We start from the raw sequence: 26,023 nt of genomic DNA, 5'->3' as shown, positions 1-26,023 counted from the left end.
ATATATCATTCTTGTAGAATGATTTAAAATTAAAGCAGGAGACTTTTATCGTCATATCACTTTGAAGACTTTGTCAATCAACCAATAGTAATTACTGAGTATTTATTCTGGCGAGAAAATGTACTGAGTGCTTGGCAGAGAAGTAAAACAGTTGAGAAAGCATGATCCCTGCCTTCAGTGAGCTTGCAATCTAGTGGGGGAGACAGACACTAAAATAAATTACAGGTAGGGGGAAGGAACAGTTGAAAAATATGTATATAAATGGAATGGATGGAGGGGCAGTTTACTTAGGGATAAGGACTCCTGTGCATAGGTGATGCATTAGGTGAGGGAAATAGGGTGCAGAGATGAGAAATTTGTCACAGAAGTGCAGTGTGGCTTAGTGGAAAGAGCACAGGCTTAGGACTGAGAGGACGTGGGTTCTAATCCTGGCTCCACCACCTGTCTGCTGTGTGACCTTGGGTAAGCCACTTAACTTCTCTTAGCCTCAGTTACCTCATCTGCAAAATGAGGATTAAGACTGTGAGCCCCACGCGGGACGATCTCATTACCTTGTATCTACCCCAATGGTTAGAACACTGCTTGGCACATAGTCAATGCTTAAAAATACCAGTTATTAGTAGTAGTATTATTATGTGGCTTTAGAAGGACTTTGAAGACGGCAAGAGTCGTAACCGTGAGATATGAAGCAGGAGGGAGTTCCAGGCAGGACACAAGGCTTTTAGAAGACCTTAAGCTTTCCTAGTACTGGTAATAGCATGTTCTGAAACTCCAAAACTTGTGGATGCACAATAACATTCAATCAAATCAATCAATCACATTCCAAAGTTCATTGTGAGGGGCAACAATGAAGAACTACATCAGAGGCTGATTCACCATCCAAGACTTACTACCAAAACAGAAACTGTGGAGATGGACCTACAACAGTTTTAACTCTCCATAACAATTTATACTAAACAAGCCTCCTTCAAAAATCCTTATCATATTGGTAAACTTTTAAGGATACTGACCAAATAAAGTCACAGTAAAGACAAAATCAAAACCAAAAAAACTAGCGTTAAAAATGCACTTTCTTTGCTTCATATATTCAGAACAAATACTTCTCAACTACCTACTCTCTTTAAACTGGTTCTACTTCGCTACAACTGAATGAAAATATAAATGATGATATTAATCATCATCATAATGAGGAAGAGGACGAAGAACGAAAGGAGGAGGAGGAAGAGGACAAAGAGGGGAAATGGTAATCATAATCGACTACTGAGTGCAAGGCACTGTACTAAGCACCTAGGAAGTACACAGGAGCACAAGACAGACTCAGGGCCCACAAGGAGCTTACTCTAATGGGGGAGACAGTCATGGAAATAGTCACATCAGTAGAACCAGAATAGATAAAACAGAATAATAATAATAATAATAATAATGGCATTTATTAAGTGCTTACTATGTGCAAAGCACTGTTCTAAGTGCTGGTGAGGTTACAAGGTGATCAGGTTGTCCCACAGGGGGCTCACAGTCTTAATCCCCATTTTACAGATGAGGTAACTGAGGCACAGAGAAGGTAAATGACTTGCCCAAAGTCACACAGCTGACAATTGGTGGAACTGGGATGTGAACCCATGACCTCTGACTCCAAAGCCCGGGCTCTTTCTACTGAGCCACGCTGCTTTGCTTAACGTTCACTTCATACTCTTTTTCCTTAATGTTAGCTTCAAAATTCAAGTATTCCATTTACAAAGCAGAAGACCATTGTCCTCATCTTGCATTCTACATTTTCAGTCTTTGGGTTAAAAAATACTACAGCTTTTGATTTAAGATATGCTGAAACAAAAAAGCTACTTGCCAAACACTCACAATACCTTATTCACTTCTCAGGCTAAAAAGGTACCAATTCATTTCTCTCCTTGAGCTTTTCCTACCTCGCAGTATTATGGGAATTAAAAATACATTTCATTGCTAAAAGCAGCTATTAGAATTAAGTTCTGTATCACCATCACATACCAGTATGTGCGCAGTTCAAAAGTCCCAAAATGTGCATTTTTATACTATTGAGAAGAGGCAACAAAGAGAAAATTGGGAGGCAGACTTCTTTTTCCCACAGGGCTCGTATTTTTACTCCACTATTCTCCTTTACTCAATGTCTACGCATTTGTGCACTCCAACAGATCTAGACATGTTCCTACTTCAAACCATGCCACATTATGCAATGTTAATGATAAGAGGTGAGCACGATGAACCCACAAAGTTTAAAAATGACCAACACAACTGTTTTGAGCATGTGTTACCAGTATGTTTATCCTTGAGTAGTCAAATTTCTGTAGCTACATGCCAATGTTCACACACACACACACACACACACACACACACACACACACACACCCGAATGGCTAAAACTAGAACTCTCTTCTTCCCCTTCATTTGTCACCTTCATTATAATAATAGCAATAATAATAATAATAATGGCATTTGTTAAGCGCTTACTGTGTGTGAAGCATTGTTCTAAGCGCTGAGGGGGATACAAAATGATCAGATTGTCCCATGTGGGGCTCACAGTGTTAATTCCCATTTTACAGATGGGGTAACTGAGGCACAGAGAAGTTAAGTGACTTGCCCAAAGTCACACAGCTGACAAACGGTGGAGCCGGGATTAGAACCCATGAAGCACTCACTAAGGGCCAACTATTTGCAGTGCTTTGTACCGCTTATTTGGGAAAAGACAAAGGAAGTAAAAAAAAAAAAAAATTGGGGTCCCTGCCCTCAAAGTATTTATAGTAGAGACAACCAAACACAAATGCCCACAGGGTTAAAGAGTAAATGCAGAGGCACAAATGATAATGTTAAGGTGATCAATCATGTGAAATAAGGAGGAAGGGGAGGGCTTAAATTATAAATCATAAATTATTTATATTAATGTTTGCCTCCTCCTTTAGACTGTAAGATCATTGTGGGAAGGCAAAGTGTCTGAGAATTCTGTTGTACTGTACTCTCCCAAATTCTCAGTACTGTGCTCTGCACACAGTAAGCTCTCAAATACCATTGATGATGATGATTAATCAGAGAACTCCTCCTGGATGAGCTGGGTGATGTTTTTTTCCATAGGGCTTTGAAGGGAAGGAAGGATATATTTAGCTGTTCTCAAATGGGGTGGTATTTTCTAGGCACTCACTATAGCATGGTACAGAACACTGTACTAAGTGCTAAAACTGGTACTCAATACCCATTTTATAGCTGAGGAAACTGAAGCACAGAAAAGTTACTTGCCAAAGGTCACCCAGCAGGCAAGTAGTGAAATCAGGATGAGAATCCAGATCCCCCGACTCCCAGCCCCACGCTCTTTCATTCATTCTTCATTCAATCGTATTTATTGAGCACTTACTGTGTGTAGAGTACTGTGCTAAGTGCTTTGAAAACACAATGCAGCAATAAAGAGAATCAATCCCTGCCCACACGGGCTTACAGTCTAGAGAACTGTACTTTTTCCACTATGACACATTGCTTCTCTCAAGGTGAGAGGGGTGGGGAGGGCAAGTTCCATGAAGCTGGGAAAGCCACGACAAGCAAGAGGGAGTTGGGTCAGCCAGGAGGAGCAAAACAGTGTGAGCTGGGGTACTGTATGAGGTGGACAGCTGAAGAATAGAACCAGAAGAGAGAGATGGTTGCAAGCCTTATATTCAATGATTGCTTGTTGCAGTTGGTGGTTTTGGAGAAGAAGAATGATGCATTTTGAGTGGCATTGTTTTTTACAGTACTTGTTAACCACTTACGATGTGCCAGACACTATACTAAGCGTGTGTTAGACACGAGGTAATCAGCTTGGACACAGTCCTGGTCCCACAAGGGGCACACGGTGTTAATCCCCATTGTATAGGTGGGACAACTGAGGCACAGAGAAGTGACTTGCCCAAGGTCACACAGCAGACAAGTGGAAGAGCCAGGATTAGAACCCAGGGTCTTCTGACTCCCAGGCTGCTGCTCTATCCAGTAGGCAACGCGGCTTCTCATTTGTAGATAATCTGAGTAGTTGAATGAGTGGTTGAGAACAAAGAACAGGGAGAGCATTAAGAAACTATTAAGTAATCCAGCCACGAGTTGGAAAGGACTTGAAGCCGGGAAGGAGCAGTAAATAGGGTAGAGAGGAAGGGAAGGATATAAGAAATTATGCGAAGAAAAAACTGGAATTGTGTATGGGGGCAGTGGGCAAAGGAGAAAAATAAACCAATTATGTGGCACTTCTACCAAGTCAAACTAATTTAGTGGAATAGATGAACAGCAGGTTGCTTATAAAAGAAACTAGAACATGTTATTTTCCAAAAAAACTGGAAAAGCAGATCTGTTTTTATATATAAAATGTTCTGGGTTTTTTTTTTTCCTACTCTAGGACTTTTGATGACGAGTTCAGTTTATTTGGTAAAGATGATTTCAACAATCCCTGGCATTTAAAAAGTCCATTTCTGAATCAGACCATTGGTCCATCCAGTCCTACTCTGCCTCTATCTCTAAAGGAATTTCAAGCTGCTTGATGAAAAGTGAGGGCTACTATAAATATGCCTAATTTCTGTTTGAAGCACTCAGAAAACAACTTTCCCTCAGATCAATCTTAAGTTCAGTATTAGAATAATTTTGTTTAGTGGTATGGATCCCAAAGCTACTTCTAGCAATTTAAAATATAATTAGACCCTCCAATTAGCACTGATGAACCAGAAGGTGTACCTGAAATGGAGAATTTCTCATCAAGGTATAGGCTAATGCCTCAATTTGCCAAAGTCTGCATGCTTCATTTTTCCCTCAGCTGAAGGAGCTTTAACAACCCCAGAGGGAGACTTCAAATCATTTTTTAAATCTTTCTAGTATACTAATTACAGCACATCTGTAACATCCTTCATTATCATGGTTAAGACAAGCCAGAAATTATAGCGCCTTTGGGCTATCAACAGATTGACTCAAATCTACCTGCACCAAAAAAGATGAGGATAATAATTGTGGTATGTTTACGTGCTTACTATGTGCCAAGCACCGGGGTAGTCGATACAAGATAATCAGGTTAGACACGGTCCCTGTCCCCATGGGGCCCACAGTCTAAAGGGGAGGGAGAACAAATATGGAATCCCTGTTTTACAGATGAGGAAACCAAGGCACAGAAGTTAAGTAACTTGCCCAAGGTCACACAGCAAGCAAGGGGCAGAGCTGGAATCAGAAACCTGACCTCGCCTTTTAAAAACCATTGCTCATATCCAGTGCTGAGTTTCCAAATCGTTGCCCAAGAAAAAGAAATCCCAAAAGTTTATTTCCTACCAAGGCCACCCATCTTCAGCTATGGACATGGGAAAAACCCGATGATCTTGTATCTACCCCAGCGCTAAGTACAGTGCTTGGCACATAGTAAACGCTTAACAAATGCCATAAAATAAAAACTCTTTTCTTGTTGAAAACTCCTAAATAGGCAAGAGAGACACAGCAGAGGGAAAAGAAAGTGGGCTGTGGAGGACACCTCAACCCAATCTAGAAGCAGGAAGTGGAGGAGGAGGGGTTAGAGACACTTGCCAGGATCCCAAGGAAACATTCAAAATGCCAGATGCTTGCCTGGAGAGGCAGAAAGTACTACTTGAGACTGGCCTGAAAAGAAATCCAGATTTCTCTTGGTTGGCTTTCAAACAATCCAACAAAATGAAGTCAGAGCGGGCTGCTAGTCATGAAGAAGTGACAGCCTGCTCAATCAGTCCTCACTGAATGTAGACCAAGAATACCGACCAATCGACAGCATTTATCGAGTGCCCTGTACTAGGCACCTGGGAGAGCACAATACAATAGAGTTTTAACTATACCATCGGTGTTTCTCGGACTGTCAGCACAGTTCTCCGAGATCACAGGGGCTCCTTTCCTGAAGAACCCCTTCAGAAAAAAAAAATCACCTGGTAACCCTGAGGCTGCTTCCTACCCGCCACTGACAGGCATAACAATTCCCTTCAGCCACCACATCACACTGTATCCCAAGGGGCGGCATAGGAACGTTCTTTATTTCCACAAAAGCGCTCTAATCGAAATGCATTACCAAAGCACAGGTTGTGGCAGAACTGAAGGTAGATCATGAAGTGCTTTCTCCCATAGTCATCTCTCACCATGTCCCTTAGCCAGTCATTTACTCTGCTTGGGCTAGTACTGCATGGGAAACTGAACCCCAGAAAGAAAGCACAGGAAGTTGTCAGCAATTCAGTAGGAAGCACTGTTCACCCTTAAGGGATTCCCAGCGGGCTGTGTCACATCCAGTTACTTTAGGACGAGGAAGCTGCGTTTCACCTGGAAGCTGCCAGAAGAAGCAAAGCTTAGGGAGTATAGGTCCTCATTACTGAGCATCAAAGCATACTGAGCATTTTGCCAAAAGCTACACACTTCTGTTTTTTAATATTTTTGTATAGAGAACAGAGGAAGTTAATCTGCAATATTTCCTATTTCCCATCTTTTCCACAAACAAAAGTACCCCCAAGAGGCAAAACTGAGACGAACCACCTGGTTTTACTGAAGAGGTAAAAGAGATTTCCACAACCCCGCTGAGTCTTATAGCACATGGAGTTTTAGAGCAAACTTCCACCACTACCCAAAGGAGATCATGGTGGACATCCCAGATCGTGGAGTAGTTTTACCATTTACTTAGTTCAATGGTGAGAGTAATAGTATAGTACACGGTGTGTCAACGTCACACTAAATGTGGGAAGGGGGCAAAAGACGGCTCCTTGCCAGCAATGCCCTGTACAGCCCCATCAGACTTTTGTTACAGGAATCCCTTGCTCCAAGCTGGAAACATGCTTCCTTTTGGACTCTTAACCAAGAATGAAACATGGGTTTCCAAGGAAGGTCTTCAAACCTCAAAGCAGGAAGTAGCATGTCACAGGGGACTGAGCCACAAGCCAGAAATTTAACCTGTACTCAAATTTAACTACAGTGGGGTATGCTAAGTCTCACTTCAACCAAAAACATAATAAACATTGCTTCTTTGAAACTGTTATTCTGGCCAGAGAGCTCTTCTTTAAAATCATGCCTGCAAACAACTGTCCAGGTGTAAATGAGCAGGCATGGCTTATTTCCCAAATGCTCTACTCAAAATTCAGGTTCAACTAACAGTAATACTCAGTTTTCAGGTCATTTCCTGGAGGTTACATTTTTTATTTGGTTCCCTGTTCTTTAAAATGAACAGACTGATGGAAGGATGAAGTCTGACATCATCGTCCATAGCAGAATGAAAGGATTTCCTGAGCTCTGGAGTGAATAATAACAATAATAATAACGATAATAGTACTTGTTAAGCACTCAATAAATACGACTGAATGACTTACTAGGCGCCAAGCACTCTTCTAAGTGCTGGAATAGATACAAGTTAATCAGGTTAGACACAGTCCCCGTCCCACATGGGGCTCACAGTCTAAGTAGAAGTAGGATTTAATCCCCACTTTGCAACTGGGTTAGCTGAGGCACAGAGAAGTTAAGTGGCTTGCCTATGGTCACAGAGGAGATCTGTAGCAGAGCTGGGATTAGAACCCAAGTCTCCTAACTTCCAGGCCCATGAAGCCCCACATTCTGCCTTGCCACCTCCCTGTGGCTCCTCCTCCCTCTTTCCTCTTCTCTGTCCCTCCAGAACAATTCTGAGCGGCACAATGGGTAACTGAATGGGTTTCAAAGGGCTTCCCAACCTCCTCCTCTGTAAAATTAGTTTCAGGTTTTTTTCTTGCTCACTTTGGGGGTGAAAGCTTTCTTATAAACAACAACCCTCCCTTTCTTAGTAAAGGTAGCATATCTCTTTTATTTTTATTGATAAAACTGAAACCATCAGGCATGCTCTTCCTAAAATCTACCATACCTCTCTTCTCCTTGTCCTTTAACGACTCTCCCCCTTTCCCAGCAGTATTTCAAGAAGAGAGCTCCCGCCTCCTCTCAAAATCTACCCTCCTCCACCTGTGCCTCCAACCTCATCTCTTATCACACCTAGTCTTCTTGTGGGCGAGGAAAATTTGTCAACTCTGTTATACTGTACTCTCCCAGGACTCTTTAAGGACTTGATATTGACTCCATCCTAAGCCCCACAGTACTTATGTATATATCCATAATTTATTTTAATATCTGTCTCCTCCTCTAGACTGTAAGGACCTTGTCAGCAGGGAACATGTCTACCGCTTCTTTTATTGCACTCTCCCAAGCACTTAGTACAGTGCTCTGCACACAGTAAGTGCTCAATAAATATCACTGATTGACTGACTGTGAGCCCATTGTTGGGTAGGGCCCCTCACTATATGTTGCCGACTTGTACTTCCCAAGCTCTTAGTACAGTGTTCTGCACACAGTAAGCGCTCAATAATAATAAAAATAGAGAAGCAGCGTGGCTCAGTGGAAAGAGCACAGGCTTTGGAATCAGAGGTCATGGGGTCATTGGCTCTGCCAATTGTCAGCTGTGTGACTTTGGGCAAGTCACTTCACTTCTCTGTGCCTCAGTTACCTCATCTGTAAAATGGGGATTAAGACTGTGAGCCCCACGTGGGACAACCTGATCACCTTGTATCCCCCCAGCGCTTAGAACAGTGCTTTGCACATAGTAAGCGCTTAACAAGTACCATCATCATCATCAATAAATACGATTGAATGAATGAATGAACACGATTGAATGGATGAATGAATGAATGAATGAATGACTGCACAGGACTGTACTAAGTGCTTGGGGGAGTACAATACAACAGAGTTGGTAGACATGTTCCTTGCCCATAAGGAGCATACAGTCCAGAGGGGCAAACGGCCAGAGAAGGTATTTCTATTTTCAGGGACCCCCAGAGATCACTTTATTTTTTTTCGCTCGGTCACTGAACACAGTGCTGAACTACTGCTCCTAGTGTGGATAAGCGGCTTCTTGTGCACCACTCTGCTACTTGTTTACCACTACAAAATGTGCTGATAAAGTCCTGATCCAGATGCAATGTACTCACAGCTGCGAAGATCACAATATCACTACAATCACAACAAAAAATAGTAGGAAAGTTCTCTTTTTTCTTTTCTACTGCAGTCAAACAAAATCTACCCCAAAAACAGCACACAACACATTGATAAAGAACTAAAATTTCTAAAAGCTGATGGGCGTTCAAATTAATATTCTTCACAGATAGTCTGAATGTCCCTGTGCTAACCCTGGGGAAGTCGATCAATTGATGCTATTTACTGAACTCCTACTGTGTGCATAGCACTGTACTAAGCATTTGGGAGTGTGTGACAGAATGAGTAGATGTGACCCCTTACCTCAAGGAGCATACTGTCAAGCAGGGAAGAAGGACATGAAATTACATTAGACAGAAGTAACAGAGCATAGAGATTTACGCTTAAGTGCTACGGGGGTTGTGTACTTCAGTGCTTAGGTAGCATGAATGAACTGAGGTATTATTTGTAGGAATGTAAAAAGGAGCAGAGCAGGTTCGTGCACATGGAGAATGTGGGCTGCGGTTAAGTGAACTGCAGAAGTCAGAGTTATTGGGAGCCTCACCCATCGAGCAAGAAGCCGCAGCCCCCATGACCCCGGAGCAGTGTGGCCGATAAGAAGTCACCCACAGGTTACATCCAGGAGCTCTGATGGGGAAGGGAGCCGAGCAGGCTTGGAAGCACCCTGAGGTAAGTTCTGATCCACTCCAACTGGCCCCTGGCTCAGGGCCACCAGGCCAGATCCTGCCGCCCTGGGATCCGGCTGGTCAGTCGGCAGAGACATCAGGGAGAGACCGTGCCCTGCAAGACTCTACAAAACACATCCCAGTTCCTCTTCTTTGCCTGGATTCGGCTCCAACCTGGAAGAATATCCTTAGTCTCAAGCTCAAGACAGGCCCAAACTATCCTCTCTGCCCCACTCTGGCCTCTGACTACCTACCTACTTTTCACTAAGCAGCGTGGCTTAGTGGAAAGAGCACAGGCTTTGGAGTCAGAGGTCATGGGTTCAAATCCCGGCTCCACCAACTGTCAGCTGTGTGACTTTAGGCAAGTCACTTAACTTCTCTGTGCCTCAGTTACCTCACCTGTAAAATGAGGAATAAAACTGTGAGCCCCCGTGGGACAACCTGATCACCTTGTAACCTCCCCCGTGCTTAGAACAGTGCTTTGCACATAGTAAGCACTTAACAAATACCATTATTATCATTATTATTATTAGTGCCAAGTCTAGCCTCACCCCAGCCCCAAGCCCACCTGGGCTCACAGCTCATCTCCTCACTCTTCCGCTGCTCCTCCCTACAGACCCACTGGCATTTTGGGCCCACTGCAAGGTAAGGGCCTGCCTAAGCTGGAAGAGGAACCACTGGGCTGCTATCATGGAAATAACTTGGTAAATGTGTAATAAGAAGGGTTCAGGCTGACAAGAATTTTATTACGAGCATCTTTAGGGCCACAATGAATGTTACTTCAGAGTCCTCAAAAGGCTTCCAAAAAGGAAAAAGGAAACAAACACAAAAGTATTTGTGAGAACACAAAAGATCAGGAAATTCAGAAAGGCAACACAAATAGGCATTGTTCTAAGAAGTCCAGGAATATCTTACCTAGCTTTTCCCTTATTTTCTTTTTGTGGAACCAAACTAAACAACTTAATTAACAAATGCCACTTAGCGGGCAGCAGCTGCTGTCACAGTATGGGCCTCCTTGTCTGTCCTTGAGGCTAAAAGCAAAAACTGGCAGTTGAGGCAACATATCTTTTTTTTCACTTGTTCAGAGAGACCATGGTCAGAGTCTTCTTGCAGCAGCTTAACAACTCAGCTTTAACTAGTAAACTATCTATGCCCAGCTCCTCACAGAAATGGCCCCAAATTTAACCAGAATTAAGCAGTTCCTTTCCCAAATTCATTATCTCAAATCACCAAAATTAGGCCTCTCCAATAAATGTATCCTATCCCAGCTGCAACCTAATTTCCCTATTTGCTCACAGGGAAATTAGGGAATTTCCCTAATACAATGCTGGGGCAATCTGATTTGAAAAGACGGACGGAGCAGAGAAGAGTCCGACAGAGAGGAGAAGAGTGTGACTGGTTTCAAATGCTTTGGGAAATGGCTGTTTTAATGAGAAAGATTCTCGTGGTTTTCATTTCCTCCCAACCTAACGGCAACAAACACCAATATAAACAAATCTGTCCTGCAATCAAAATTGCAAAATCCAATACAAAGTTGCAGTAAATAAAAACTACACGTTCTTGTGAGTCAACAAAACTGCCCATGAAAATGTCCATCTCTATGGAGAGGGAGCCCTGTCAAAGGTGTTGGAATATAAAGAAGCATCATTAGGAATCTCAAAGGATTCATCACTGGGCCTCAGGAAGCCATTTAACCCCTCTGTGCCCAACTCATCCCTAACCCATCTTTTCACCTGTCCAGCACTTGGACTCGTACCCTTTATTCACCCTCAGCCCCGCAGCACTTGTGCCCACGGCCGTTATTTATTTTAATGTCTGTCTCCCTCTATAGACTGTAATCTCCTGCTGGGCAAGGGAATATGTCTACCAACTTTGTTGCACTGTACTCTACCCGGCCCTTAGTACAGTACTCTGAACACAGTGAGCGATCAATAAGTAACATTGACAGATAAAAGCAGAATTATTCATTTATTTCTGAAAATCAGTTCACATAGCTCCCACTTGTACCTCTGTAAGTCCCTTGTGTGCTGTCTGGGGAACAGATTCCACCAGCTTCAGAGTCAGCAATCAAGTGTGAAGCACAATCCCATTTGAGCTATGTGGCTGTGCAGTATTAAGCTTCTGATCCAAACAAAACGGGATTTTTGATCAAGAGATTGAGAAATGTAGACAGTAACCACCCAGGAAGAAAAATCTGACACTCTCCCAATCACGATTCCACTTCCTTGGACTTCTGCTTCTGGGGAAGACTAGTAGAAAATTCCAATAGTCGTCAACCTTTTTCTGAAGATTGACCCTGGGCCAATCCTTTGTTCCTTCCATTTTCAGAAGTTCCCCTCCTGGTTCTATAGTACCTTACAGATCAAGAACTCTGGTCGAAGGCTGCACGTGTCCACAATCCTGGAATCACGATGGAAAAAAATGAAAATTCTCACTTTGTAACAGATTGCAGGACGTCCAAGAGTACTCAATAAATTCCTCTCAGAAGTTCCCTAGCTTGCTCGCTGGTTTTGTCACCTCTCCTCTTACAGCAGACCAAATGCCGGCTGCATGCTTCGCCAGTGTCTAAATTGCACATAAAAGACGCTGAAGGGAACAGCAAGCCGAGGGAGAGTTCCAAACAAAACGATCACAATGGAAGACCGAGTATTAAAAAAATAACTGTGATTGGAGATCCTGGTGCAAACCTGGCCATCAATCAATGGTATTTCCTGAGCGCTTACTATGTGCAAAGCACTGTAACAAGCACTTGGGAGAGGCATAATATAACAGAGTTGATAGACACATTCCCTGTCCACCAGGAGTTTACGGTCAGTTTTAGCAAGGAGGCAGCAGGGAGTCCATCTTGAAGTAAAAACAATAAAGGCTAAGTGTTGGGTGGCTGATTTCTTATACTGGCTCCAATGGACTCCACCCAGGACTTCTGGCCTAGCAGCAGTAATGGTGGCCACAGTGTCGGCAGCTGCTGTTTCCCTTACCCTCTCCTGTGACTGGTGATGCTTTGTAACACCAGTAACTGAGTGGGTCAGTATATCTGTTTCTGGCCACGGTAAGTAGCCAACTGGAGGTGGGAAGCAACTGACACCTCCAACCCACGCTAACACTACTCACTTGTACCACACTACTGCTAGTAGTACTATCAATAGAATTTACTAAACATCTACTCAGTGCCATGCATCGTACTAAGTGCCTGGAAAAGTACAACAGATGCACTCCTGGCTCACAAGGAGCTTTTACTCTAAAAGGGGATGAAATATTTACAGATAATTGATTCTGGCATAACTGAATACACAGGCGCACCAATGCCAATGGTATATCTAAATAAATGCATACATGTCGGCCGCAGCTAGTGAGTTGATATAATAATAATAGTAATGGTACTTGTTAAGCGCTTACTATGTGCAAAGCACTGTTCTAAGCGCTGGGGGGATACAAGGTGATCAGGTTGTCCCACGTGGGGCTCACAGTCAATCTCCATTTTACAGGTGAGGGAACTGAGGCATAGAGAAGTGAAGTGACTTGCCCAAAGTCACACAGCTGACAATTAACAGAGTAGGGATTTGAACCCATGACCTCTAACTCCAAAGCCCGTGCTCTTTCCACTGAGCCACGCTGCTTCTCAGCAGCGTGACTCATGGTGTTGGGAATTAAACGTGGAAAACTCATGGGATTTTAGGTGGGCTTTTGAAAGTGGAATGGTCTGGGGTCTGGAAGATTTTGCCGGGGGGAGGGTGTTCTAGGCCGGGGGAACAGTGGAAACAAGGAATGGGAGGAGGGCAAGATGAGAGCGGGGTACTGGCAGGAGTTGGGCTTGAGAGGAAACAAGAGTTCACGCTGGGGAATAAGTGGGTGCAGAGGGCTACTGGAGAGCTTTTAGACTGTGAGCCCACTGTTGGGTAGGAACTGTCTCTATATGTTGCCAACCTGTACTTCCCAAGCGCTTAGTACAGTGCTCTGCACACAGTAAGCGCTCAATAAATACGATTGATTGATTGATTGACTGATTGAGAGCCTCAAAACCAATGGTCCAGTCTCAGTATGAAGGGGTCAGAGGTGAACAGCTACTGGTGGTCCTCCGGGTTGGTACAGACAGACACATGCTGAGTGACGCTACAAGAATTTGGTCCAGACAGCAGTGTGCAGTGTGGACTGCAGAGGGCAGAGAGAGGCAGAGAAAACAGCGAGGGAGGAGACGGATACAGTCAGCAAGTACAATGCTAGCATAATCTCTGAGAGGACAGGTCCCCAATCTTCCAGGAGACTGGTTTTCCTGTTTCGGCAGGTGAATTGGGTTTGGCCGAATTTAGCAGTCAAAGAAAGTTGAAGCAACGAAGCAGGCTGGGAGAGCTGGAAGATGGGGCCAGAATCAGAGTCGGCAGAGGAGAGAACAGGATGACTTGGGAGGGACCAAAGCAAAGTGGAAAGTTGGACTGTGAGGCCCTGAAGGAACAATCGTCCTTCTCTGCCTGCCTGCCTGCCTGCCACCACCTCCTCCATTTCTGCTTTTCCTTCCTGGTTCCCCCCCACCTGACACACACATTTCAATTTCCACAGGGGAGGCTGTTTCTTCGACACTAAGTATCACCAAATGGATCTTGAGATACAGCCAATGAACCAGGCTAGTGAACAACAGAGAAGAGCGCAAATACCCAAGTAGCTGCAATAGGATGAAAGGGTCAAGTGGGGTTAATGCACTTGTACTTCCCAAGCGCTTAGTACAGTGCTCTGCACACAGTAAGCGCTCAATAAATACAATTGAATGAATGAATGAATGCGGCCATACCTGCGTATCGTAGAAAGGACTGCTGTTGGGAAGCGTGTTTACACTAGGCCCTTGATGCAACATAGGTTTAAATGGGAACTGTTTAAAACGTATTGGCACACTCCCAAAAACCACCTGAGAAGTTGTCTTAAGAAGTATGACATTCATCTCTCACCAAAATTCACTTTTCTTGTAGAAAAAGAAAGGAGAAAAGCAAAATCAAGAATCATTTGATTGGGTTATGAATTTGAAGTTACACAGATGAGAAGCAGCATAGTCTAGTGGAGAGAGCCAAGGCTTAGGAGTCAGAAGGACCTGGGTGCTAACCCCAGCTCCATCTTTTGTCTGCTTTGTAACTCTGGGCAAGTCACTTAGCTTCTCTTTGCCTCAGTTACCTCAACTGTAAAATGGGGATTAAGACTGTGTCCAACCTGATTATCTTAAATCTACCATAGTGCTTAGTATAGTGCCCAGAACAAAGTAAACACTTAACAAATACCACAAAAAAATTCAATACCAGGTTTGCTCTTACTAGTTCACAATTTCCCAACTACTTTGACCTCCACCCAAATCACATAATTTTATGTCACACATTGTTTAGACATCTTACAGAAACCCTTAGAGTGCTGAACCTCCTAGGGCCTGAGTGAGAAAATACAAATCCAAAAAGTCGTAACAGCCATTTCAGGTCCAAATAACCAGTTTTAAACTGAAACTGCTACTTTAAGAAAACGACAATTATCTTGCTAACAGTACTAAGAACACTTGAGGGGAATATGGACAGAGGTGAAGATATAAGATCTGCTCTCCCCTCCATTTCCCCTTCAGTCACTTAGAACTTTAGAAGTTCTGCGATTTAATCACTGTCATTATTTATTGAACAACTACTGTGTGTAGGCACTGTACTAGGCACTTGGGAGAGAATAATAAAGGTAGACTTGAACCCTGTCCAGAAAAGCAGTAAGGAAGTAACGTGGCCTAGTGAAAAGAGCATGAGCCTGGAAATCAGGGTACCTGGGTTCTAATCCCCGCTCTACCACTTGCCTGCTGCGTGACCTTGGGCAAGTCACTTAATTGCTCTGTAATCTGTAAAATGGGGATAAAATAGCTGTTCTCCCTCCCTGTTAGACTGTGTCCAATCTGATTATACTGTCTCTACCCCAGTGCTTAGTTCACAGCTTGGCAGCTAACAAGCACCTAATACCATTACTATTATTTCTCAGGGCCCCATCTGAGAAATACTGTAGAAGATAAACTGACAGGATTTAGTAACAGACAGTGTGAGAATGAAAGAGAGGGAAGAAACAAGGCTAATGAATCAAAAACAGGGAGGGTGGTGGTGTTCTCAACTATGATGACAGAGGATGTGGAAAGGAAGATGAGCAGTCCAATTTTTAACACACTGAGCTTACTGCGCTGACATAATAATGATGGCATTTGTTAAACGCTTACTATGTGCCATGCGCTGTTCTAAGCGCAACTCCCACCCCCAGGGTGGGAAGAGAAGCATTCCTCTGCCCTGCTCCCCCACCCTGGGAGGTCGCCCCCAGGACCGTTTTTTCCATTGTCTTCTTCAATAATGAATTCACCTTGGTACGGGAACCAGACTGGTGTTGCATGGGGCCCGGGGTGGGTATAGAGGGCAGACACACAAGTGGCTCCACAGTTTTTATTTCTGCCCCAAGCAGGGGCTGCTCACCCCAACACGTGCGCGCACACACACAAGACACACAACGTTGTCACTGCCACGACGGGCGGCCGTGCCACCCCAGCCTACAGGAAGTGGGTCTGGACTGCGATGGGGTGGGAGGAACCAGGGCTGTGAGACATAACACCCATGAGGAGATATCCTGCACGCAGGGGGAGATGCGAGATTGCGGATGGGGAGAGGTCCGTGCGGGGGAGAGGTCTGTGCTAGCGAGATGGGTTTGGGAGCCAAATGTGTAGAGGTGGTAGCTGAAGCCATGGGAAGAATAGCGATCTCAAAAAGAACCTGAGGGCCACCCTATTTTAACTGCCAACATTGCCTTGAGAAACAGCAGGTCTAATGAAAAGAGCACAGGCCTGGAAATCACAGCACCTGGATTCTGATTCTGGCTCTGCTTGTGACCCTGGGCAAGTCACTTGCTTTGTACCTCATTTTCATTCTCATCTGTAAAATGGGGATTCAGTGCCTGTTCTCCCACGCCCATAGACTGGAAGCCCCTTGTGAGACTGGGACTGCATCTGACCTGATTACCTTAACTCAATGCTTGCCACATAGACAAAAAACACTTAGGTTACCACAATTATCACTTGGTTTTTGACTAGTTTAAGCCAACTCCTCAGCCAAACCTAATTGGTCAGACTTACCCCTACTGCGTGTTCCTGCTGAAATTTTGTTTGCTACATCTGCAGTTATTTAAAAACACTTGCTAGTGTTAGGACAGCTCTGTTTCTAGTTAGAACACAGCCTCAGGTGGCTTTGGGTCTCACATGAATTTACTGATGGAATTTATAAATGATCACTCTGTGTTAAGCACTGAGGTAAATAGAGAAGAATAACAACAAACCAGGTTTCTGTCTCATTTGGGGCCCACATCTAAGTCAGGGAAGGCAAACAGAAAGAACAATGACAAAGAAATTATAAAGAACAATAAGTAAAACAGTCAACAAATCAAGATCACAATGCTTAGAAAGAGCAAACCACTAGTTCCTGGAGGGCAGATTCCTCCCAATATAGGCAAACAGTTCACTGCAAGGAATGGAGGCTTCCTGCTGCCCTGGGTTATCCTGAGGATCCTGGGACAAGCTGGTCCAGCCTTGGAGCTGCCTCCCAGGACTGCACGGCCAGGCAGGGCTCCAGGTAAGAGAGAGTTAATCGAGAAAGACAACCCCCTCATTTAGGGAGTGAGAGTGAAGGCATTATGACATGTCACTCTAAAATGGGCCCTTGGAACAACAGCATGTAGCTAGCAAAGTCTTTTGAAGAACTGTAGGGTCAAAGTGGGATCGTGGCAGAAGACAGGACATTCTGGAGAAACTATATCCACAGAGTCCCTATGAATCAGAAAGGACTCGACGGCACTTGATAATAATAAATAAGGGTCAAAGTGTAAGTTGACGTGGTGTGTCTTAAAGTAACCCCGGAAATTGCTAGCGCACAAGGCCAAATCCTTCCAATTACCCAGTGCTTCCTACTCATTAGTTCAGCACTCTGCATACTAGGCACGCCATTAATAAAATCAATTGGTTCACCAGAGAATAATAATAATGATAATAATAATAATAATGACATTTATTAAGTGCTTACTATATGCAAAGCACTGTTCTAAGCGCTGGGGAGGGTACAAGGTGATCAGGTGGTCCCACATGGGGCTCATAATCTTCATCCCCATTTTACAGATGAGGGAACTGAGGCCCAGAGAAGTTAAGTGACTTGTCCAAAGTCACCCAGCTGACAATTGGAGGAGCTGGGATTTGAACCCATGACCTCTAACTCCAAAGCTCGGGCTCTTTCCACTGAGCCACGCTGCTTCTCTAGGTTCCACTTGGAATAGGTTCCACTTCTCTGAACCACTCACTTGCTGTGATACCCTGGAGAAGTGTCTAGACTCTTCTGAGCCTCAACAAAGCCCACCTTCATAAAATGAAGCACAAAAGGGCACAGGCTTACAAGAGGAGACAGAGAAGGGTCATGGCAAGAATCATAGAGAGGCACCTTGTCCTTCAGGAGAACCAGTCAATCGTATTTACTGAGCGCTTACTTTGTACAGAACACTGTAATAAGCACTTGGGAGAGTACAATAAACAGACACATTCCCTGCCCACAATGAATTTACAATCTAGAGAGGGAAAGAGACAATCATATAACTAAATAAATATCCCACAGAAGACCCAGCCCTGGCCCTGATGGAAGCCTGGAAGAAGATGAATGAAAAGAGAACCAGGCAGAAGAACAAATGTTAGGAAGATGACCCAACTCCCCTACGCAAAAGACACACACACTACACAACCTCAACATTTGAAATCAAAATAATCAAGTCTTTAAACTTTACAGTTTAAGCTGAAAGTCTCATTAAGAGGCTATAATCAACAATCGATATAATTTATCGATCGCCTGAGGGTAAAACACTGTAATAGCAGTAAAACACTGTAATAACAATGATGGCATTTGCTAAGTGCTTACTACGTGCCAAGCACTGTTCTAAGCGCTGGGGGCAAGGTAATGAGGTTGTCCCACATGGGGCTCACAGTCTTAATCCCCATTTTACAGACGAGGTAACTGAGGCCCAGAGAAGTTAAGTGACTTGCCCAAAGTCACACAGCAGACAGGTGGCAGAGTGGGCATTAGAACCCATAACCTCTGACTCCCAAGCCCGGGCTCTTTCCACTGCACTAAGCACTGGGGAGAGTACAGTAGAAGCAAGACACAATGTTTTAGTGCACTTACTAACCTAAACAGGAAAAATCCATCTAAAATAACAGTACTGTTAAGTAAGCGAGATTTCTGAACTGACATTAAAAATGCCACTAATGCCTTGCATTTAGAAATGCATTTTACACAGAAGAATACCAAAGCACTTTTCAAACAATTTAGTTTTAACCATATCTAAGGAACGCATAAATTGTTGTTAAGTACAGGAAGAAAGGACCTGCTCACCACCAAATGGCAAACAGGTTAATCAATCTCCCCCTTTTAGACAGTGAGCCCATTATTGGGTAGGGACCGTCTCTAAATGTTGCCGACTTGTAATTCCCAAGCACTTAGTACAGTGCTCTGCACACAGTAAGCGCTCAATAAATACAATTGAATGAATGAATGATTCAACACAACTTAACCCGTTCCTTAGTTTCATGACAACTTCTAAATGATTTGGCTCGTCGGAATCAACTTCCAATTCTTCAGCATAAAAAGGTGAAGTCTGGGAACGAACGATCCAGAACAAATAGACTACATAAATTGTAAACGATTCACATGTTACTAAAGTCTTCCCTTAGTTGGGATGCAGGTTGCAATTAGCATATATGCATTATATATATGAATTTATGAAGAGGTGACAAGCAGATGCAATGATCATCAATACTCTCAAGAAAGGCAAAAGATGAGACAGAAGAAATAATCAAGACACCTGTAGACTGTAAGCTCGTTGTGGGCAGGAAATATGTCTGTTTATTGTTAAATAGTACTCTCCCAAGTGTTTAGTACAGTGCTTTGCATACAGTAAGCACATAATAAATATGACTGAATCTCATCTCCGGGTACCGGCCTGGCACAGCGGACAGGACTGTTACAGCTCCTCAGATTCAGGAAAATTGGAGGGAGTGGCACCAAGAGCTCAAAACAGTTTGCACGGATCTTACGAAAACATTTGACACCGACCAGTCGATTTGGACTCTACAGGTAAGACTGCCCTGAAAAATTCATTGAGTTTCCGGGGCTACTTCATGGCAGCACAGCTGGTCTGATCAGAGACGGAGGTTTCCTGTCCAACCCATTTTCCAGAGACATTGGAGTAAAACAGCAATGCATGGTGGATCCGGTCCAGATCAATTTATTCTTCACAGTCATGCTGGAGGATGCAATATCAAACTCCACTGGGGAATCCTTCCAACTTGACTTCAAGAATCCCAAATGCCAAGAGAAAATTCTACACGAAATGCAATATAGTGACGACTGCGCCCTAAAGGGACACACCGAAGAAGACACATGAATGACTGAAAACCACTTCACTGAATCTGCCGGGCATTACAGACTGATACAAGCCTAGAGGAAAAACGAGGCAGCATACGAGCCTGCACTAGGGAAGCCAGTCGTACACAGGATTCCATAAGTGCTCTGCACACAGTGAGCGCTCCATAAATACGATTGAATGAATCTTCAAGATGACCCCAGAATCCGCTCCTCTTTCTCCATCCACACTGTCATTGGGCTGGCCCAAGCACATATTACATCCCAGTTTACCAGCGCTTAGAACAGTGCTTTGCACATAGTGAGCGCTTAATAAATGCCATTATTATTATTACTGCATCAGCCTCCTCACTGCCCCGCTACCTGCCTCCAGCCTCTTCCCACTACAGGCCACACGTGGCGTTGCTGCCCATATTGTTTTTCTAAAACACTGTTCTGAATGCGTCTTCCCCACTCCTTAAAAACCTCTGATGGTCACACAGCCACCTATCCACATCAAGGAGAAACTCCTCACCTTTGGCTTTAAGACACTCAATCAGCTCTCTCTCTCCACTATCTGTCCTAACTCCTTTCCCACCACAACCCAGCCCATACGCTTTGCTCCTCTCGACACAAACCTACTCACTCTGTCATGCTTTCTTCTCTCTCATCAGCCTCTTGCTTATACCCCCCAACACCTTCACATTTACCCTCTCCATCTTGAAACCCCTACTAAAAATCACATCTCCTCCAGGAAGTCTTCCTTAAGTTCTCATTCCCCCTCATGCTATTTTAACTACCTAGTGTCTCACCTACGCACTTAGTCCCACCCCCACTGCACTTATGTACATAGATCCTTATACTTGGTTGTTTCTTTTTCCTGTGATTTTAACATGTCTCCACTACTAGACTTGACTACTAACTCTACTTCACTCTCCCAAGCACTTAATACAGTACTCCGCACCAGGGAGGCAATCAAGAGATACTATTGATTGACTTTACTTAGGCCGCACACAAATTAGTGATGCAATGATAGACAAGGAATTAGAAATCGAGGAGGCCAGCACACCCTCTTGGATACAGACATACAATGCAGCACCACTATGGAATTAGGCTCCAGACCAAATTAATGGTCTGCAAAGCTGTAGCGCCATCCAACCATCTCTACAATTGTGAAACCCGGACTTCGCAGAAACCTCATCTGACTCCTTATGCAAGTTTTTTTTTAAGGGAATTTCTTATGAGCTTGCTAAGCACTGGGGTAGGTTAAAGATGATCAGCTTGGGCACAGTCTCTGTCCCACATGGGGCTCAAAGTCTAAGTAGGAAGGAGTAGAATTTAATCCCCATTTTATGGACGCGGTAACTGAGGCACAGAGAAATTAAGAAACTTGCTCAAGGTCACACAGAAGGCAAGTGGCAGAGACAGGATTAGAATCCAGGTCCTCTGACTCCCAAAACCCTGCTCTTTCTAATAGACCATGCTGCTCCTTAGCTTTGTCAATGTTATTTATGAACTAGTCTGTCAATATCAAATGGCAGGATAGGATCACAACAAAGTCCTACAACAAAGTTCCAGACGTGGAAAAGTTGTGGAGGAAGAGGTGGGTGGCAGGAGAAATGAGAAAGGCAAAGTAGGTTGGTTTAAAAGGAATGAAGAGCCCATCCCCCACTTTGTGGCCTTGGGGTCGCCCTGGAAGGCAACGGGCCGTGGAAGACGTTATGTCTGGGCTCTCAGCTTGTGCAGAAAATTCTGATTAAGGGCGTTCACCGTGTGCATGATAATAATTATGGTTTTTGTTAAGCGCTTACTATGTTCTAAGCACTGAGTGGTTGGAAGCGTGCCATACAACAGACTCTTCTAATAATAATGGTATTTGTCAAGCGCTTAGTCCTTCAGTAGTATATATTGAGAGTTACTGTGTGCACAACACCGTATTAAGCGCTTGGAAGAGTACAACAGAACAATAAATGGACACATTTCCTGTCCACAATGAGCTAACCGTCTAAAGGTCTTACAGTCTAGAGGGTTCTAATCCCAGCTCCACCACTTGTCTGCTGTGTGACCTTGGGCAAGTCATTTCATGTCTCTGTACATCAGTTCCTTCATCTGTAAAATGGGGATTAAGCTGGTGAGCCCTAGGTGGGACAAGGACTGTGTCCAACCCAATTATCTTGCATCTACCCCAGTGCTTAGAAAAGTACTTGGCACAAAGTAAGCCCTTAACAAATACAATTCAAAAAACATTTTGCAGATGAAGGAACTGAGGCCCAGAGAAGTTAGATGACTTGCCCAAAGTCACACAGCAGACAAATGAAGGAACCAGGATTAGAACCCAAGCCCTTCTGTCTTCCTGTGCTCCTTCCTCCTAATCTTTATCCTCCCCTCCTTCTTCCCCTTTTTCCATCTTTCTCCCTACTCCTCTTCCATAACCCATTCTTCACCCTGGAGATTGAGATTTCTTGATGGGCTCTGAATAGGATCACTGCGTGGCTTAGTGGAAAGAGCATGGGCTTGGGAGTCAGAGGTTGTGGGTTCTAGTCCCGGCTCTGCCACTGGTAAACTGTGTGACTTTGGGCAAGTCACTTCACTTCTCTGTGCCTCAGTTACCTAATCTATAAAACGGGTATTAAGACTGTGAGCCCCGAGTAGGACAACCTGATCACCTTGTACCTACTCCAGTGTTTAGAACAATGCATGGCACATAGTAAGAGCTTAACGAATACCATCATTATTATTATGAAGAGTGTGCTGGGGTGTAGTGAGAGAGGACGGTGGATAGGTAGGAGAGTTGAATTCCTTACAGCTCAGGGTCAGGAGGTTTTTCTTGATATGAATACAAATGGGCAGCCATTGGAGGTTTTTGAGGTGTGTGTAGAGTTTTAAAATAAAACAATGCCATACCAAATTGGAATGAACTCCTTCATAAAACCTTCCTGAATAAAGCTTTGCTCCCTTTGCTCCCTCCTTTCATTATGAAGCCATGAATTCTCAAATCCATGTTTATTTACTTATTCATGGGCTTGGAGTTTGCTCTCACTTCCCATCCTGTTGACCAGTGTCTGTGTTTTCACACGTTCATCTCCTTACTGGTCTGTGGTGGTGTCTGTTGTTTTAGAGAGAAACCTCTTTCAAGGCAGAGGCTACCTTTGAAAGATTCAAATAGGTCTTGAAAATACACCTCTCGATTTACACAATGTTTTATGACTAAACTCCTGCCTGACAGTGTTCTGCTCTGATTTTTAATCACAGTCCAAAAAATCACAGTTTGAAGACAAATCAGAAAGACGCTCACAAAAATCAGCAATTTCCACCAATAACCCATCAGTCACTGGTATTTAGTGAGTGCCTACTGCAATACAGAGCACTGAACTAAGTGCTTAGGAGAGAATAATTTTGTTGAGGACTTAAATTTTGAAAAATTTGGTCCTAATAATTAAAATATCTTTAGTAGGGCCCACAGTTGTAACTGGACTGAACAAAAGTCCTGATACTGTTGAATGCAATAAAAATAAATTGATAACATGGAATTTTTTTTCACTCGGGTAGCCAACATTCATTCACTCATTCAATCGTATTTATTGAACGTTTACTGTGTGCACAGCACTATACCACCCGCTTGGGAAAGTGCAGTACACAAATGAAGAGAGCCAATCCCTGCCCACAACGAGCTCACAGTCTAGAGGCCTTTTTCCATACCCGAATTGGCCACTTTTCCTGTACTTGCTGAATATTTCATACAGATTTTCAGCTGTATTACTTTAGAGGAAACTTTTCACAGTGTGCTTTTCAAATACATACGCCTATTTAAAGCAGCGTGGCTCAGTGGAAAGAGCGCGGGCTTTGGAGTCAGAGGTCACGGGTTCGAATCCCGCTCCGCCACATGTCTGCTGTGTGACCTTGGGCAAGTCACTTAACTTCTCTGAGCCTCAGTCACCTCATCTGTAAAATGGGGATTAAGACTGTGAACCCCACATGGGACAACCTGATCACTTTGTATCCCCCCCCAGCGCTTGGAACAGTGCTTTGCACACAGTAGGAGCTTAACAAATGCCAACATTTTTGTTATTTAAAAAGCAGCGGCCAGTTTATTCTTCGGTTATGGAAATGGTGGTATTCTGGGCAGAAACCTGACGGATTCTAAAGCCTCAGATACCTCCCAAGCTGCATTCAACTGAACTTTTTTTTGTTTCAAGCCCGACCCGATCACTCCTGCACCACCTCAACCCCTGTCGCACCATCCAAAATCCAACCGCAGACTGGTATTGCCACCGGGTGACTGTTTAAATCAATCAATCGTATTTAATGCGCGCTTACTGTGTGCAGAGCACTGTACTAAGCGTTTCGGAAGGGCAAGCTGGCAACATATGGAGACAGTCCCTACCCAACGAAAGGATCGCCAAGCTGGGCCAGTCTCTGCTTTCGATGCATTTGGCAACAAAACCCTGGCGAGGCCTGGAGGAAGAGATTGTGTTGTCGGGAGAGGGACTGGGGGAGGGGGAGAGGCGGGGGGGGGGGGGGGGCCTGCACAAGGAACAAAGCGGGGAAGCCCAGATCACAGTACGGCTTTCCCGCATTTACGGGCCAACTTTCGGCTCTAAAGCTGGGGTCGGGGAAAGGGAAACGGGGGAAAAGAGGGAACGCTCCGGGTATAAATCGGTCAGAAGCCACCGGGATGGAGCGCCGTGAGCCGGTTAGTCCCGAAAAGGGGAGGAGGAGGAAGGGAAGAGTAGGAGGGAAAGGGCGGTGAGGTCGGACGGGGAAGGGAGGCCGGAGACGCAGGGATGGAGGACCGGGGGGCAGCTGGCTGTGTCCCGGTCCCGCCGGACTCCCCGGAGGCCGGGGGGGGGGGGGGGTCACGGTTTCCTGGAAACCCCCCCGGGCCGGGGCCGGCGCCGGCCGCCCCAACCGGAGCCTCAGCCCCGGGTTTCCAGGGCCGATCCCGCCCCCGGCTTTTGTTTGGAAGGCAGCCTTCGGGCCCGAGCCGACACGGCCTGCTCCAGGCAAGGACGGGCGGAGAAGGAGGAGGGAGGGCGCCCGCCGCCGCCGCCGCCGCTCCCGGGAAGAGCGTCCCCCGGCGGGGATGGCGGCCGCCCAGGGTGATGACTCGGTCCAGCCTCCATCCTTCCCTCCTTCCCTCCATCCCTCCGCCTTCCTTCCCCCGCCCCCCTCCGCGGACCGGGCCCGCTTTACCGTGTCGGCCGGGGTCCGCAGGGCGCTGCTCCCGCCGCTGCGGCAGCTGGGGGATCCCGGTGACGCGGCCGCGGCGGGCGGGGGCGGGCGGGCGGCGGAGGCGGCGGCGGGTCCCAGGGCCCGGCTTGGCGGGGGGGGGGGGGTCCGGGGCGGCTCTCCGGACGGCTCCCCCCGCCCCCGCTCCGCTCCGCGCGCGCGCGCACACACCACACACACACACGCGCACACACACACACAGAGCCCCGGGGGCCGGCGGCGGTCACGGGCGGCTGCGCGGCCGCGGCCCGCCCCCTCCCTTCTTCTCCGCGCTGCGCGCGCGCACGCGCGCGCCGGGACAGTCGCGCAGGCTCGGCTCGCTACACTCCCTCCCTCCCTCCCCACTCACACACACACACACACACACACACACACACACACACACACACACACGCTCTCCGTCCGCCCTCCCGCGCATGCCCGAGCCGCCCCGCGCAGGCGCGCTGCGGCCGCCGCGGCTGAGAAGGCGAAGGGACCGCCGTTGTGAGGGGCCGGCTTCTTTACCAAGCCCCTCTGATCGTCATCATCAGTCGTATTTATTGAGCGCTTCCTGTGTGCAGAGCACTGTACTAAGCGCTTGGGAAGTACAAGTTGGCACCATATGGAGACAGTCCCTACCCAACAGCGGGCTCACAGTCTAAAAGGGGGAGACGGAGAACAAAACCAAACAGACTAACAAAATAAAGTAAATAGAATAGATATGTACAAGTAAGATAAATAAATAAATAAAAAGTAATAAATATGTACAAA

At 45.3% G+C, this 26,023-nt stretch overlaps 1 protein-coding gene across 1 annotated transcript in view; it reads right to left on the bottom strand.

Annotated features, from left to right (window-relative positions):
* PTK2 (protein tyrosine kinase 2) overlaps positions 1–25,315 on the bottom strand; it is a 144,761-nt gene extending 119,446 nt beyond the window's left edge. Inside the window, exon 1 of the mRNA XM_038760708.1 lies at positions 25,238–25,315. The gene's annotated coding sequence lies outside the window, so the exon portion shown is untranslated. The remainder of the gene's footprint in view (positions 1–25,237) is intronic.
* Between the last annotated feature and the right edge of the window lie 708 nt (positions 25,316–26,023).

This window comes from Tachyglossus aculeatus, chromosome 18 (genome assembly GCF_015852505.1).
Source record: "Tachyglossus aculeatus isolate mTacAcu1 chromosome 18, mTacAcu1.pri, whole genome shotgun sequence".
NCBI lineage: Eukaryota > Metazoa > Chordata > Mammalia > Monotremata > Tachyglossidae > Tachyglossus > Tachyglossus aculeatus.
The sequence above is the reverse complement of the archived record's forward strand: the minus strand, read 5'-3'. Positions and strand labels throughout refer to the sequence as shown.